The 18,072-nt window shown below is 44.6% G+C and overlaps 1 protein-coding gene and 1 long non-coding RNA gene across 3 annotated transcripts in view; one reads left to right on the forward strand and one right to left on the reverse strand.

The window, feature by feature from the left end:
- Window positions 1–6,108, reverse strand: part of LOC142011126 (uncharacterized) — a 36,013-nt gene extending 29,905 nt beyond the window's left edge. The window contains exons 1-2 of the long non-coding RNA XR_012644972.1: window positions 5,989–6,108; window positions 5,831–5,897 (exon numbers count right to left, since the gene is read on the reverse strand). This is a non-coding gene — a long non-coding RNA (uncharacterized LOC142011126). The remainder of the gene's footprint in view (window positions 1–5,830; window positions 5,898–5,988) is intronic.
- Window positions 1–18,072, forward strand: part of LOC142011124 (histone-lysine N-methyltransferase SMYD3-like) — a 359,175-nt gene that overhangs the window by 297,826 nt on the left and 43,277 nt on the right. The gene's annotated exons all lie outside the window — the stretch shown is intronic.

The following is an 18,072-nucleotide window of genomic DNA, read 5'->3' on the forward strand; positions in this document are numbered from 1 at the left end:
ATATCTCAACTCAATCAGTAGACAGATGAATAAATTTATCATTACTGCAGTTTTTTCTCCACAAACCACCTTTATGAAAAAGTTAAGTAGAAATGAATAGCTGTGGAACATATCATTCTAGAAACAGTCACTCAGCTTTTCTTTTTTAAGCTTCCAAGAAGGCTCCAAGGTGAAATTGTCATCTTTTTATTTGATTGTTTTTTTCCTCTTCATTTAATGTGTCTTACAAATAAACCCTGCACTTAGATGTGCGTGTCTTTTGTAATAAGGGTGTGATAGATATGCTGGCTAAAGACAAAATGAAATTGTTTCTACTCTTAATATACTCTGCAGAATTTGTAGCTGAGAGGTAAAGATTCCCCAGAATAATGGGGCACTAAGAATCATGGTGCACATAACTTTCTAGTAAAAGTCAATCTCCAAGAACACGGCAATGAAGTTAACTGCCATGATACATAGCACCACTAGGGGATGCTGGCGCTTAAGGGTTTCAGTCTGGCAGCCAATGGGTCTCATGCATATGGGAGGATCCAGAGAGAGCTATGGTTGACTGGAGAATATGTGAACATATTGGTAGTTCAATGAACAAAGTTCAGTGTTATTGTCCTGATCGTATAAATCCTGTAGTAAAAGTAACACACCCTCTGTTCATCCTAAATTAGAACAAATAATTGTGAAGGTAAAAGGAGCAGCTTCAGTCAAAGACTGTAAGAGTCAATGAAAAGGGAGAAGGATATCCAGTGTTTCTCTCTTATTTGTGATTTGTGCAAAATGGCAAGATATGTGTATATCTGAAATTTAGAGCCAAATGCTTACTGGAAAAAGAGCCGCTGAAAACTATTACAAAAATAAATTAATGAAAAAAGTGCCTAAAATAATACATTCTGTGGGGAAGAGCCATGCCCAGATGGTGTGCTTTCATCTTACCTAAAGGTTCAGAAAACTCAACAATTGGGAAATGTATATGGTGAATTCTTTTGTGGTCTAACTGATCACTTTGGGGCTGGAGGTAATAAATGTGGAAAAAATTAGGCCCACCATCAAGGTTATTTTTGAATGAAGTCATGACTGGAATTTGAACTATGACTCAGGAATGATTTTATGGATTGTTATCCACATCAGGGTAACAGAAAAAAAAGTGAGTGAATTATAATGCTGTTTTCACACAGGGGATGCATCTGCCTAAGTGAATGTGCAACCACTGGATTCTGATGCTGATTAAAGCATTTGAGCAGTTGCCATAAGCACAGTGAAGCAAGGCAGATGAGGCAAGGAAAGAAAGGGATTGAAAGGCTCAGAACTGGTAGAATGACACAGAGCTTTCTAGATGTAAGGCACTGGAGCCAAAGCCCTCAGGTCACTGGTGACCAAAAGGTGACAGTCTGATCTCTGTTCAGTCACTTGTGTGAAATAAGTTGATAGTCGCTGCCTAAGTGTATATGTCCTGATCAATGATAACCATATATCCTCTTAGGAACAGGTTTTCTGGTTCATTGTTTGCTTTCTGTGTATCTCTGTCTAGCACTTTAGACATTAGATTCTTCCAATTATTCCCCAGTTTCAGAAGAGTTAGGTGAGTACCAGGAGCTGAATGAATCCTGAGACTGTTAATGGTAGATGCTAATTTGTCGTCCAGTTCTAAATAACTCTTGTTTTTTTGAATGGAACTTTTCCTTAACTAGATCGCAAAGGCTTACAGAGATTCATCTTTCTCTGGCACAACCAAAGGCGTTCATTCTTCTCCACCTCCAGTGTAATGCTTGCTTAAGATTTCAGACTGTAATTATGGGAAGAACTGGACTGTATGCCATTTACAGTCTTAATATATCTTTAGATGTTTCAGGTAGGGGATTTAAGGTTTTGGGATCCCTTCTCAATAAGGGATTGTAATCTCAGTCTATCTTCTTCCTGTTAAGAGCTGCAGTGTTTTCCTTCGTTGCAGTTCAGAAGGATGAATTGGAGGTCTCTGTGTGGAAGTTAGAGCCTTCATTTGTTGTACTGGAAATTTTAATCATACAGAAGTGGCTGCAGCTCTTTGCAGCCTGTTTGTATGCTGACACCCATAACAGGAGAGAAAATGCCCAAAATGCAAATTATGATAAAGTTCTATGACTTTGTACAGTAGATATCAATAAGAATCTCTGGTCTGATCAATCAGTCTCTCTGAGCAGGTATAATGCACACTGCCGAACATGTCCAGAGTGGCTGTTGAACCTTATAGTTGGAATGGGTTGTTGAATAGGGTTTGTAGGTGTTTTGCTCAGGGGAATGGGAGAGTTCGTGGCAGGCAATGTTCTAAGCACAAGCCTGGAGGTACAAGGTTTCTAAAGACTGGATTGGGAAATAGGATGAAGGGCAGAGTCAGCATGATGAAGTGGTGTGCAAGGGAGCAGGAGGATATAGGACCTAAGAGCAAAGGGAGGGATGTGGATTACTTTGAAAGTGAGGAGAATTTTGAACTTAGAAAGAAGCCACTGATGAGATACAAAGAGAGGTGAAGAGGTATAGAAAAGATGCTGAAATTAGCAGCACCATTTCTAGTGGATTGGAGAAAGGCAGAGGAGTCAGACTCTGGAGTGAGCAGTTACCATAGACAAGCATCAAGGTGGAAGAAATTGCAGTAGGCAGAGAGTTAGGGGGAGGACAGTTGTGGCCTGATAGGCTACATGTACATGAGAAGCCTCTGTCGACAGAGGTCACTGTTGGAAGGGATTTCCGGGCAAAACTTCTGTCGACAGATTGCATCTACACATAAAAGCAGACTGAAAGAGCAATCTCCTCTGTTGACAGAGAGCAGCCAGACTGCCTGGCCCCCTCTCAACAGAACAGCTGCCTGGAAGCTCTGCAAACAGGGCTGCCCAGTGAATGCTGTCAGTCAAGAGGAAGTCCCCAGAGTGTCTACACAGATGTTTTGTCAACAGAACACTGTTGAGAGAGGTGTTATACCTGAATGGGAGATGTATAACACTGCTGATGGATGTGCTGGGTTTTGTTGACAAACTTGATAAAGCGCATTTTGCTTTTAGACACTCCATGTTTTTTCCCAACAAAAACCTGGTTTTGTCGGGAAAAGCCTCTCGTGTAGATGTAGCCATACTGTATAGTTTTACTTGAAAGAAGTTGTTAAAATCTTGGCTAGAGGAGGAGGAAGAGTTGAAGTATGGGGAATTGGCAGTAGTTCCAAGAAGGGAATTAGAATTAATGAAGAGTTCCCAGTAGTATAGGAGCAGAAGCCAATGAGAGAGGGAAGTTGTAGTAGTTCAGCAAGAGAGAGTGCAAAGTTCTGGCAGGAAAGAACAAACTCACTTGGGTGGGAGGGTGTTGAATTTCTCCAGCTGTGCTTACTGGATTGCGTATAAAGTTGCTGGGATGAGAGACAGAATTGGAAGGGGAGAGGGCAGATGGAGCAGCGGGGAAGAGGAGCAAAGGTATTGGACAGGTAAAGGTCTGGGATGGTGTGATGGATGAGATGGTAAGGGGAAAATGAGTGATGAGAAGATGGTAATTAGAGAAAGGGAATGCAGAGATGGAAAAGTCCAAAAGAATTCTTCCAGATAAAGATCAGATCAAGGGAACAACCAAGTCATCGGGGTAAAATAACCAGTCCATTCTGGAGATCAGAACGGGAGGACCTGAGGTTTGGAAATCAGAGGTGTTGTGCTGGTGAAAGTTGAGATTGCCCTGGACCATGAAAGGGAAGCTGGGGTGAAACACAGATGGAGACCTGGACATCAAAATGAGAGAAGAAGAGAAATGATTGCAAATTGAAAGGAGAGAGGGAAAACAGTGGAAAAGAGAAGCAATGAAAGCAGCAGGAGGGGAAAGGATGGACTGCAGAGATCCCACCTTTTCATCTCGTTAGGGAGTGAAATAAATGAAGGCTCCCAACGGAGAGGAAGGCCTCTGAAGCTACATCTCAGTTCAGGCAAGCAAGTGCAGGAAGGACATAAGGAAGGTTGTGAATAGAGTTGGTTTTGTCGATGGAGGAACAAGTATGGAAAGATGTTCCAGAGGGAGGAAGGTGTACTAGCACCACTTCGTAAATGTTTAGAAAATGGGCTGGCTCCCACTAGCAAGTGGCTCGTGGAGACCCTGAACCCAGTAGCACACTTATGAGAGACTAGAACTTGGCAAAGTGCAGAGTCATCAGCTTCAGAGGGAGAATGGCTGTAATGTCATGGAAAAGCTGAGCGTGTGTAGAAGACCCCATGTGCTAGAAAACCAGCCACATCCCTGTTTCCACCTCCTATTTTTGTACACTATGACAGGCTTGCCAACACGGTTTGGGGAAAGCAAGGGGGGCAATTGCGCTGGGGCCCAGAAATTCAGAAGTGCCTCGAGCTTCAAAGGGGAGGCAGTGATGGCAGCCGGGAGCTGCAGGCCCATTTGACCTGCTGCCAGAGAACAGCTCCATGTCGCTCTGAGAGCTGAGGGGTGGGGTCATGCCATGGACTGGACAGCGCTAAGGGCTGACTGCCCTTGGCTCTGCCTCTTCATCCTTTGGCAATGCCCCTTTCAAGGCATGAAGCCCCGCTTCCTGCCCTGAGTCCTGCAATGGCTGTCAGCCCCCACTGAGCACCAGAAGGCCCCACCAGCTGCTTAGCTGGTGAAACTGACATGTGTCTGGTTTAGTGCATGTACAGTTCAAGGGTCATCTTCCACCATGCTGCCGTTATCTGTCCCCTGTTAATGAGCTTTCCTTACCTCCTTCCCCACACAAAAGCAACTCCCCCTTTTAGGTAGAGTCAAAGCCATGGGGAGTGCTGGAAATGTTGAACCTACATGATGAGCAGCTGCTCTACCACATCAGACAATGGATGCTGACCTGGGATCTGAGTAAGCTTCTCACTTCTGCTGCACCTGATATGAAGACTGGATTCAAGCAGGGTACAAAGGGAAGGAGATGAAAGCGGCTATAAGTGTTTACTGTTCATTTCCTCTTACCTATCTGTGAAAGCTCTCCCATGCACATCTTTCCCCTTCCTCCTTTTCTTCTTCTCAGGTTCCACACCTTTACACTCTGAAAATCTGGTCACCTTCACCTAGAAGCAAAACACTAGATCCTGCTATTTAAAACAAACCTGGGACTAAGCAAGGCAATTCTATCAATCCTGAGTAGTCTATTTCCTTGGTTAAATAGGTAATTCAGGGGGTGGTTTTTTTTCCTAGTGTTCCCCAAACATGTGGTAAAATTTGCAGAGTTGCAACTTTCTCTGGCTCAGTTTTCCCCTGCATTATCAAGCAGGACGCAGGAGCTGGAGACCTGCCAGGTCCTTGGCTTTGAAGGCAGCAGTAAATAGCAAATGCCATAATGAAGCCAACGTGGAAAACAAGAATTCGTCTGAAAGTCAAAGGAGGACAACAAATGATATCTGTATTAGAAACACTGGCAGAGAGAGGCTAATGAAAATGTAAAGGAAAAGGCACAGGAAAGTAGAAAATAGCCTGCTAAAGGACCAGCTGACCTAACAAAAAACAGAGCAAAATAAAAGTAACAAAGAGACAAATCACATCACCTCTGGAAAAATATGGGAAGCTGCCAGGGAACAATGAAAAAGCGTAAATGGAAACAGCACCAAAAAAAAACATCACTGAAGAAAGCATCCATCACACACATGACTAATAAAGGGGAGAAGGGGGAAAGAACATGAAAAAAATCAACCATCAGCCAAGAGGGGGATAAAAAATGAAAATATCAGAAAAGGAGAAGGAAGGAGAAATCCTCCTGGTCTATAGAGAAAATCAGTTACATTGTGCTTCTCCCATCTCCCACTAGCTCCCCCCACAAAAAAAAATCACAACACCATGCTTTCACAACTGCAGCACTCACCTAAGAGGAAAATCAGCTTTCTCCAGCTTCTCCAGCTGTTTAATGCTTGGAAGATATGGTCGACAAGCTGCCAAAAGTGAAGATAAAGTTGTAGGATCAAAGAATGCTCATTACAATCCCATCATGAATACATTTCCATATTCATGCCAGTACTTTACCAAGAATGATGCATTCCACAAGCTTAATGTACAAATAAGGCTGGTCAGCATTTCAGAAGTCTCTAGGTAACTGGTGAAGATGACAGGCAACAAATAGGAACATGATAGACGGTTCTTGCCTTTCAATCTGTACTCAGCCAAATTAAAAAAGGAAAAGAAAAAAGAAAAAGTCTCTTAGTGCAGAAGCATTCTTGGCAGACTTTGAAAAATGGAATTATAGCCTACACCACTGTGAAACAAAAGGCTTAACACACATGTATGAAAAATGAAAACTAGTTAGGAAATGAATTTCATAGTTATCAAGAGAATGTGCAAGACTGACCACAGGGTTGTGTTAGATAATTCCATTTCAGATAATGGAACAATATGTTTTTGCAAGATTTTGCTCTAAATCATGTAAGATCCGACTCAGTCACTGAGGAACAACTGTACATTACAGTGCACAAGGCTGCCCATCACATAAGCTTTGTACTCTAAGAAATGTGGTCAGCAGCACCAACAGCCACCATGGGCCCTGGGGCAAGGTCGGGGGGCAGAATCTATGCCCAGAAGGGGTTGAGCCTAGAGCAGAAGAGGGAGGCCAATGACCGTCAGCCCTCGGCACCACCCAGAAGGCCCTCTCTGTCTGCTGTCCCCCCTTTGAGCCACACGCATCCAGGGCAGTGCTGCCAGAGCTACTGCCCCTTTTGCCTCCACCCCTGCCAGCAGGGTGCAGTTTCCTAGGAGATCTTACAAAAGGTCAGGAAACTTGTGACCAAGGAACATTTGGCAGGTTAGTTGCTGTCTCTCAGGAGTAGTTAGAGATATCTTTGATAACTTGGGGTCTTACAGTGGTAGAACAGATGTCTAGCAGGACTTGCATGTTTAAAGGATTTCAAAATGCAAAGCCACATTGAGTAGTGTAACTTCACCTCATGTAGCATTTCAGAATTTTCCAATGAAACGCATGTGATGTACTTGAGGCAAGCTAGCATCCTTGCATACTTTCCCTTTGCCTTTTCTATTGTTCTCTGTCTGCACACTGTTGCTCTGTTTATTGTCTTGCTGGCATATTTGCTGCGCAAGTGAGCACTACAAATGCTGGACAGTTATCAAGCGGTGTATGTTAGCAGGCAAGTTGTGCCAGGCTGATTTCTGTGTCAACAGAGACCAACTTTTCCTTCCTCTTGACGAAAGAGGCACCTGGAAGCACAGCAGATTGTTGGTGATGCCCTGTCTGTCAAGAGAAGGCCCCCAGAACATTCACACAATTTTTTGTCGACAGAATCTGTAGACAGTAGCATTATGGCTCAAAGCTTTGAGGCAGAACACTGCCAGCGAAAGTGCTGTGGTTTTTTCCAGATACTGTTGACAAAATGCATTTTGTATGTGCACGTGTCACGAGTTGTGTCAAAAAAAACCATAGTTTTTGCTGACAAAACTTGCTAGTATAACCGTAGCCTAGGACTCTTCGGCTGTGTTGACACGAGAGGGCTTTGTCAACAGAACCCGCAGGGCATCCACATTCCCAGTGCATTCTGTTGCCAGTAAATCGACAGAACACGGTGCTTCCATTTGCAGCATTCTGCCACTCCACTGTGAGGCAGAACACATCTGTTGACAGATTCTGTTGACAGAAAGCAGGTCTGGATGTTCTAGGGGGACCTCTGTCGACAGACAGGGCTTCTGGGGCACCGGACAGCCCTCTGTTCTGCGCTTCTGGTTGACTGTTTTGTCAAGAGAGAGCAACTGGGAAGTCCGGCTGCTCTCTGTTGACAGAGCGGATCACTATTGCAATTCGCTTGGCAGTCTAGCTGCAATCTGTCAGCAGAAGTTATGTTGGAAGATAGCTTCCGAGATTGACTTCTGTCGACAGATTGCTCTAGTGTAGACATAGTCTTTGTGCATAGCTTTTTGACGCGGTACCCATTCATTGCATCTTTTGTCCCCTGTGTACTTTCGAAGAGGCCAAAACACAGTTTGACTGTAAGATTTATTGCTACCCAATGTCAATTTGTTCCATGTGTCTCTGGATGGATTGAATTGCTTAATTTTTGGCAACATTAAAATAAAGCATAAGGTCTGCATTAACTGAGTTGGAAAAGGGTATTTGTAAAGTCCCCACAGGGAAAATTCCCTGGGCCCAATTCCCTATTAGAATTAATAATTTCAACTCCAGTGAAGTCAGTGTCCTTTTGTGGTGAAATCCTGGAACCACGGATGTCAGTGATAAAATTCTGATTGATTTCAGTGGGGTCATAACTATTGATGAATACATCTCTGGGGCCGTGTCTACACTAGCCCAAATCTTCGAAACGGCCATTTTGAAGATTACTAATGAGGTGCTGAAATGCATATTCAGCGCCTCATTAGCATGCCGCCGGCCGCGGCTCTTCAAAATTGCCAGTTTTCACTGCTGCGCAGCTTCTGCAGACGGGGGTCCTTTTCGAAAGGACCCTGCCAACTTCGAAATCCTCTTATTCCTATCTGCTGTTAGGAATAAGGGGATTTCGAAGTTCCTGGGGTCCTTTCAAAAAGGAGCCCCATCTGGACGAGCCACGCAGCAGCGAAAAGCGGCAATTTCGAAGAGCCATGGCCGGTGGCGTGCTAATGAGGTGCTGAATATGCATTTCAGCGCCTCATTAGTAATCTTCAAAATCATGGCCATTTTGAAGATTTGGGCTAGTGTAGACATAGTCTGGAAGTAGTCAGGGGACTGCCTGCCTGGTCTGGGAGCACAGTGCACTGCTTCTGATAGGTCTGTTCAGATTCTTTTGGGGCTAGAATTTGCTTCACTTTTTAGGAGATTTGTGTAGCAAGTGAAGCAAGGTATATAGAGGAACACTGGCATATAAATGTAGTTCATTTCACACATGAAAGACCATTGATTATGGTGGCAAAAATATGCCAAGGACAAAAAAATGGTTAATAACTTTCCTAGGCTTTCATCATATTAAAAGTGATGTGAAAGGAGAGGAAAACATCACAGAAAATGATTTATTGCTTGCTCACGTTCACTTTTTTCTATAATAATATTTCATAAGCTGGGTGTGCTTTAGTTAAATAAATACTTCATGTTAATACAAAAGGCCAGCTTCTCAGCTGGAGCAGATTGATTCCAATGGAGCAACGCTATATTACACCGGATGAAGAAGTACTCAAAACATTTGCAATGGAGCAGCATGTCTCAGTGGGCATGAGCACTAGTCTTCACGCTGCACACCATATCCACATGCAGCAGTCTTCTGTTGTTGCTGCCTTCTCACTGGATAAGTTGTCTCCATCAGGAAAAGTTGCTCAAGGCAATGGCTTTATCTGTCTCACAGTAGTTCTTCCATTCATTGCATTGGTGTACACCAATTGTGTACACTCCACTGAGATCCAGTTATACTGGGCTGTCTAGAACCAACATAAAAGATGTTAAGGCCGAACAGGCTGCATTTCAGTGTACAGAGCAGACAGTTCGTACAATGACTTCTGAACTTTCCTCACTGTGACATTCCTGGCTACGGTGGCAAATTTTCACTTGGCTTTGTCTAGTCAAGGTTTACAAAAGCTGTTTTGATTTCCAGGGACTTAGGTGGCACTGATGACAGTAATGGCTTATATAGAGATACCTTAGTCTCTATCTGAAACAAAGTTAGAGCACTGCTTTCAGTACAATAGCACTAACCCAGCTTGTGATTAAGTGCTTACTGAGTTCCATTTCCTTATAAGAACATATGTAAGAACCCAAGAATGTCTGCCACAAGTGAGCTAAGCATTAATCTGTCAGCAGCTTAAGTGTGTTTGGGGTAGTGCAATGGAACTATGCAATATAGTGACATGTTGTTTGTTCACTGGACAGCATTTAAGAGCAGATGGAACCTGTAAAATAGATTGATTCATGAAAGTGCACAGCCTGTATCAGCATCATTAGATGTGCCTTTGTTTGAACCTGTATAAACACAGGACATGGATTTTTTGAATCCTCCTAAAGCACCAGAAATTGCGGTTATGAGAGGGGAAAAAGAAAAGCATTAATAATGCACAAAGCTGTATCTGAGTGTGGGATGTATTTCAAAAGGTGTCCGTCTTGGTCCTGAAACTGAAAGTTGGGGGAAAGGAACAGGACCTTTATGTAAATGTCTCAAAGAATTGAATGGCAATGCAGTCTGTGATTTTCAAAGCAAAGAGGAATTTGGTGTCCAAAATCAGTATAGTTTCAAAGGAAATTGGACACCTACCTGCATTAAGCTCCTTTTAAAATCTTAGTCATTATCGAAAGGGTTGGGGGCATCTTTGCTATTAACACATATGCAAATATTTGCATGGTCTTTGTGTGCCATCTTTTTGAGGAAGAAGCCTGACATTTAGACAATGTGCGTGAAAAGGGGTTCTGTGGCAAAGTGGTGGGCTTCTGTAGAGAAGATGCCGCATACCAGTTAAAATCAATGATGCCCACTCTAGGGTTTTTTTAATTATTTCATAGAGTGCTATAAAGAGCAGATATAGTCATGCATTTGGATCTATATGACTCCTCCAAACAAGAACTAAGGGTCACCGACTGAAATTAACAGATAGCAGGTTTTTCTTTTAAAAAAAAAAACCAGAAAATGCTTCTTCATGAAACGCACAGTCAACCTGTGGACTTCCTTACCAGAGGATGTTGTGAAGACCAGAGCTTTAACAGGGTTCAAAAAACAGCTAGATATATTCAAGGGTGGTAGGTCCATCAATGGCTATTATCCACGATGGGAAGGACTGGTGTCTCTAGCCTCTGTTTGTGAGAAGCTGGGAATGGGTAACAGGATGGATCATTTGATCATTACCTGTTCTTTTCATTCCCTCTGGGGCATCATGACCTGGCATTGGCCGCTGTCAGAAGACAGGATACTGGGATAGATGGACCTTTGGTCTGACCCAATATAACCATTCTTATGTTCTTAAAGTGGTGCATCAGAAAAAGAGAGACCTCAGCATTTCATCCCACATGGAGATGCTCTGGGTTCCACCATTTACAAATTTGTGATGCTTAGTAAATAACATAATGCACTAAGCAGACCCCTATAGCTGTTCAGAGCTCCAGTGACCACTTGCAGGGTCCTAGCAGTGCCAAACAATGACAGCTTTCCTTTCACATTTTGCAATTCAAATTGGGCCGAAAGTTAGTGCTGAATCTATAGCCAAGATGCATTTTAATTTCTTATTTTTTTTAAACTGAATTAAATCGACTCAGGGAAGGCAGCCTGGTAACCTGACAGCAAAGGTTAAAATACTTTATTCTGGAGGCCAAGAGGTGGTGGATTTTTAGCTTGTCTTACATTCCATGTGGTACAGCATACAGCTGACTTTTAAAAAATCACAGGAGGATTGTGGAATAAGAAATCCTGCATATTGTCCTGGCATGGAATAGCATGTCAGCATTTATGATTGTATGTGTGCACTGTAGAAAGAGTGCTACATTGATTTTTCTGAAGGAGCATTTTACGTACACTGCATGATGTAATTTTATTGAGCCAACTTTTGCATGTGCTTTGGTGTGTTTGTGGATAATGTCCTGTTATTATTGTCATAAGTAAAAGATACTATAAAGGTTGGTCCTCCTCTTCAAGCATACGTAAAAGTCGGCAAATGCATATACCATAAGTGCAGTTTAGATGATTGGGCTGTTAAATTCAAAACACTTTGTTTCATATAATTCTTGCCCTGGCATTCTGTTGCATGTATAATATTCTTACTACCCAAACTAGGCCAATGTTAAAGTATTTTGAGACAGTATCCCAACTACAGGCCCAGTACGTGCTTACTATTGCCATAGCTTCATATGAATTATTGACATTCTTTTTTATTTTATTGTCCCACTGCTCACCTCATTGTTACCACAGAAACGCTCTCTTGCACACACACTGTAGAGGGAAGAGCTGGGAGTGAAGAAGGAGAACATGCACAAGCATCCCGGAAGGTTAATCTCCATTCTAAGGGTGATAGGTTCTAAATCCAAATTCTCGCTTGTTCTCAAATCGGTGCAGATTCCTCACTGAAACAGTGTCATCAAAGGCCAACTTCTGCACTCTTACTGACATGACTGCTCATAGATATGTTGCACTTCTCAGTGGAAGACAGGTAATGGTTTGCATTTGCATTGCATGAGATTTATGGAATTTACGCAGTGTCTGTGGAAATGTTTTGCTTCCCTTGCTGTTTTTTTGTCCTACACAATTGCTATTTTTTTTTAATCTATGTAATAAAAATGGCCACAAGGGCCTGATTTGAAATGCACGAGAAATTCAGCGTTGAAGCTACAGCTTCAGCTTTATCTGACTCCTTTGTCTGAAACTATCACTGTACGTAGTAGGCCTGTCTTGTAAGAACCTTTGTGATACTAGGGCAGGGTGCAATCAGAAATTCTTTACGCTTCCAGTTTAAGTAAAACCTTCCACTTAATATCTAAGGGTAAGATCCTCAGCGATCTGTAGACAGAAGTCACCGTTGGAAGAGATTTCCCGATAAAATTTCTATCGACAGAGTGTGGCCACATGCAAAAGCCCATCGGGAGAGCGCTCCGCTCTGTTGACAGAGCGGTCGAACTGCCTGGCTGGTCTCTTGACAAAATGGGCGCCTGGAAGAGCAGCAGATAGGGCTGCCCATTGTTATGAACGCCTAGTCTGTCGAGAGACGCCCCCCGCAGAGCATCCATGCAGCTTTTTTATCAATAGAATCTGTCAACAGCAGCATTATGCCTCCGGGCAGAGAGGTAGAACGCTGCTGGTGAAAGTGCTGAGTTTTGTCGACAAATTGGACCGTAGCACAGGGCCAGAGCTTGATCCCCTGCCGTGGGGCCGAGGCTGGAGCCCCCTGCAGTGGATCCCCCTGCAGTGGATCCCCCAACAGTAATGGTGCATGCAGTGTCAGGGGGAGGCCTAGGCAGGAAGCCTATGCTGGAGCTCCACCTCAGAAAGGTTGCTGACCCCTGGGCTAAGGGGTGCTTTCCTCTGAGGAAGGGGCAGGTCTCATTACCTAATGAATACGTTTGTTTGTCTTTAAGGTGCTACAGGGCTACTTGTCATTTGCTTTATCTTATGTTGATGTTGGTTGCTTCCTCCTTTGTCCCTCCCTTAATGTGCAAATTATTCTAATTTTGCCCATCAGTTGAGTGCCAGGTTGGCACAGGTTACCTTACTTTGCCATTTGCAATCATGTATGTCTATCTTGTGACCAGTTTATAGCTGACCTGTCATTTTTATGTTTTATATGTTAGCAATGGTTTTTGTAAAGAGATTTCTTTTGGAGATGCATCCTCTTCTTCCAGACTTCATCTGGCATTGTGCGTCTAACAAAAATACATTATTTACAGAAAAGTGTTATTAAAGAAACATGCTCTGCTGATCTTTGTCTTACCTTCTTCCCATTTGAAAAGCTGGCCAGGAAGCAACAAACTCTCAAGAGATCTGTTTTCCTTCTTTATATTTAAAGTGTTGCCTTTTGTAACCCACAGTGTTCCCTGAAGTACCATCCAAACCTGTGAAAGCATACACAAAATTTGGCCACAGATATTTACCATATGTGTACTGGAGGTTTAAAGAGTGAAGGGCTTTCAACACTGAAAACTAAAGGCCTAAGATACCAGCCCTCAGTTTCAGTCTGTTTTTCCTTACCGGTCCATTAATGCTTGGAGAACACCAAGAAGTCCTGTGGCGACTCTTGACGAAGCGGGTCTTTGCCCACAAAAGCTTATACTCCAAAATAGCTCTTAGTCTGTAAGGTGCCACAGGACTTCGTGGTGGCGCACAACAATGGAATGAAGAGAGACGCTGAGTTTAAGAAAACAAAAAAGCAGTCATGTAGCACTACTATATTTCAGTACTTTCCAAATGATCCCTGGCTTCCATAAGCAACCTTAGAACACACGGGGCTTGTCTACACTAGCCCCCTCCTTCAAAGGGGGCATGTAAACGAGCCCAAGCAGTGAATAGCAATGAGGTGCTGAGCTGCATGTGCAGCACCTCATTAGTATAATTCTTGCTGCGTGAACTTCGAAGTTGCTAACTTTGAAGCACTGGCATGCTGTGTAGCCGCAGGCACGTCGAAATACCCACACAACTTCGAAGTGCCCTTACTTCCAAAACATTTTGGGAGTAAGGGCAGTTTGAAGTTGTGCCGGTACTTCAAAGTGTTCGCAGCTACACGGCTTGCTGCCTCTTTGAAGTTAGCAACTTCAAAGTTTGCACAGTGAGAATTATGCTGATCAGGTGCAGCACCTCATTGCTATTCACCGCTCGGGTCCGTTTACATGCCCCCTTCGAAGGAGGGGGCTCGTGTAGACAAGCCCACAGTTTAGAATTAATTCTGAAACAAAAATGGGAGGGGTGGTGATTTGGTTAGTTTTTACGGAACCCATTGCTATCCCCTAGCAATGGTGATTAGAGTCAAAGTCCCACCATTCGTAATTCCTTTGTAAACTGGTGAGAAGATGACTGCTAATAAAAGGATGGTCTCTCAAAGCTGCTAAATCTGAAATTGAGCTAATAGTGGTGGTTTGGGTTGTCTGGTTGCATGTGTGCATGTCACGTCATCTCTTCCCTTTGTCTGCTCTGTTCAAAGAGTGGGATGTGGGTATATTTCAGTAGCTTAAAGGCCAATCTGTGGAGGAGACCTTTCTACAGGTACTGTCAGCTCACTAGACTAGAGGATATGACAGTGAATCTTCACAGGGGAGCTAGGTCATTGTCAGCAAGCCACAGGGAAGATCTCACAGATACTGAATGAAATGCCAGCATTTCTCCCAAGCACTGTGTGCCTGCTTCTCCCATGGTAGTATCCCTTTCCTCCTGTCATGATAGCTAGATACGGGTCAGCTCTAGCACAGTTCATGCCCTTGCCTCTTCTCTCCTTCCTAGGCTCTTCTCCCAGTTTCCTGTTCCTGCCTGATTCAGTTCACTTGGCTGTCTAATCCGTTCCTTCCACTTTTCTTCCCATTCCGCTGGGTAGGGACGTGATCAGGGTGCCACTGAACTAAATTTGGTGGCAGAGATGAAGTAGGGTACTTGTCCAAGTAGTGATGAGGAATGATTGCGCCGACGAATGACTTGACAATCTAACCCAAGAACGGATTGTTACCTGTGACTGCCCTGTCTCGTGGGCAGTGTCCTCTGCGAGCTGAGCCACCCAGGAGAGATTCAAGTGCTGCCCAGAGATTCAAGTGCTACCAAGCCAGTGGCCAACCGGGTATAGGCTGGGCATTCCGTGTCTTCCTGGTGGTTTCCCAGAGGATGTCCTCTTCGTTCCAGAGGCCCAGGAGGTCCCAGAGCTCAGGCTCAGTCCATGGTGAGGCCCTCCATTTGGTGGCCCAGGCAGGCTCCTGGGATCTCTCAGCTAGCTTCTGGGGGAGCCCCTGGGGGTTGCGTGGCTGGGGCTCTCCAACATATTGTGAATGTCTGCTGCAGAGGGTGTGAGTGCACAGTGGCGAGCAGCCCTACTTCTTACTGCCTCCACACTCTCAGCTTCCTGCCACAGTGTCTGCAGGGCCCCCTGCACCTTTAAAGCAGCCGGATGCAGGGCGCATAGAGCTCTAATAGCGCTGGCCAGGACGTCTCCCAGCTCCAGCTGGCCGGCGCCATGGAGGACTCCTCTTTCAAAAAAAGGGGCCTTGTAGGCCCCAAGGTCTACACACTTTTTTTCTGGAAGCATCTTTTGTAAAAAGGCGCCTTTTCTCATCTGGGAGCAGAGCAGGGCTGCCGGAAGAAGGGCAGTATTTTTTTCCATTCAGCAGAGAAAGAATGCATTTTGTGTGGAGTCGCTCCACAGGTTCTTTCGAAAAAAGGCCCGGCTGTTTTCACAAAAGCCCCCTAGTGTAGACGTAGCCCATGTGATATGAGAAGTAGAATCATCTAATAGGCAATATTAGTATTAACCTCCTTGCAACCATCAACCAGATGGATCTCAAAACACTGGTGAGTCATGGCTTCTCAGTGCTTTATTTTTAAAGACTTTCATATTGTGCTATTAATGAACTAAAGATTGTCAACATTCCAAACCTGTTAGGAAATACAGATTTTGGTTATTTTGCAGACTGTGTTTATGATGATAACTGCAGCGTACATATATGAGTTTTGAACACATCTGATATGTTAAACGCATCTTCAAAATTACTTGTTTCCAGGGGCCATCCAGGCCATGTCTACACTAGCCCCTCCCCTTTGGAAGGGACATGGTAATGAGTGAGCTGGGAAGATGCTAATAAGGCTCTGCTATGAATATAAAGCTCCTCATTAGCATAATGGCAGCCACGTGTGATTCGAAAGTGCGGCCCGTGTAGATGGGGGCCTTTCAAAAAGACCCCCTGGACTTCAAAAGACCCTTCTTCCTAAAGCCAAATAGGAAGAAGGGGCTTTTGAAGATGGGGGGGGGCCTTTTGAAAGGCCCCCGGCTACATGGGCCGCACTTTCGAATCACACGTGGCTGCCATTATGCTAATGAGGAGCTTTATATTCATAGCAGAGCCTTATTAGCATCTTCCCAACTGGCTCATTACCATGCTCCTTCCAAAAGGAAGGAGCTAGTGTAGACATAGCCCCAATGTCTGATGATCTTTCAAGTTGGATAACTAGTGCATCAATAGACGCGATCTTATCCACAATTAAATGTGTGCTTTTTAAATGTTAGTGTTTCTTTTAGTTACCTTTCATTCTTCCTTTTCTTTGCAGCAGGATATTGGAGAGGCAGCAGGATGGCATGACACAATGGGACAAGTAAATGTGCTCCTTTCAAAATTTCTCATGTGCGCTATGTTTTCAGATAAAAATGTGTGATTTCAGCTCAGTGACGCTCTCTGAATTTAGTATTGATTCCTAAAATTATGATGATAAACTGGAATGTTTCACTTCAGCTAACCTCTAATGTCTGGCTCTGGTGCTTTTACAGCATAGGCAGCCAGCCCTCGTACGATCTGGTTTATTACCGTGACAAAGGAGAGAAGGGAGCTTTGTCACAGCAAGCACGTCTCGTTCCCTCAGTCTCCAAATTTACACTATCCAGACTCAGGTGCGCAAACTGGGGTGTGATGCTTTGTAAGGGGGGGGGGCGCAGAGTGATCGCCCCCTCCCTCACCCTCCTCAGCTTCTGCTGCTTCGCAAGCCCTCTGCTGCTGTGTCAGAGGGCTGGGGATGCAGTGAAAGCTGTGTGGGGAAGGAGAGATGATCGCAATGGGCCAATCAGAGAGGGGGGCAGGCACACGTGTGGTGCCTGCCCTGCTGCCAAGCTGCGGTGGCTGGTTCCTGGGCTGGCTGGGAGGGGGGTGTCCTGGTGCTTGGGCTTCCACTGCGGCACCATAGATGGCCCAGCCCCATAGCGCTTCCCCACTTCCCTAGGAGGAGCCGCCGCTTGCTCCATGCGTGAACCCCCAGCCAGCATGCACTCCCATCGGCATGCTGCATCTCTTCCTGTGGTCCTCCCCCAACTTGGGGGAGGAAACGGGGTGGTGGGGGCAAGAAATTGCAGGGCCGAAAAAGGGGGCGTGGCATAAAAAGTTTGCTCGCCCCTGATCTAAACTGTTCTTAGCTCAAATTGGCTACATTGGAAAGGTCGCCTACTCAAATGCTGTATCTCAGAGCAGCTTCACTCTCCAGTGAGTCTTCCTTGATTGAAAGGGAACTCTGTACAGTATGTGTCTATCCTACTTCCAGTCAATTTCCTGTATGTCTTATTCTCACTTCCTGTTTGTGAGTGAATGTACACACCCCATGCCCTCTGGTCAGAAAGGGATTAACAGCATGAAACAGCCTGCTTAACTTGCTAGGTAGGAAGGTCTCAAAACCGGTGGCTTACTGGGTACAGGAAGGAGTGAGAGGCTATCTGCTCTCAGAGGGAGAAACAACCCCTCCTGTCCTTCCTCCTTTCTGGACACGAGAAGGAGGATCCTATTCCTGAGAACCAGTCCAGAGACTAATAAAGAACCGTGGTCTGCTCTAACCCCTGCCTTTCAGGCCTTGGCCTTACTCTTCTGCCCCAGGGGCAGGGAGCCAGCCCCTCTGCCACCTTACCTGAGGTGGTTGTTGGCCCTGTTGATCACAAAAGAAGACAGCATGAAAAGTATTTCTTTTTAACGCGTAGAGACAGAATGTTAGA

This window comes from Carettochelys insculpta, chromosome 3 (genome assembly GCF_033958435.1).
Source record: "Carettochelys insculpta isolate YL-2023 chromosome 3, ASM3395843v1, whole genome shotgun sequence".
Taxonomy (NCBI): Eukaryota; Metazoa; Chordata; order Testudines; family Carettochelyidae; genus Carettochelys; species Carettochelys insculpta.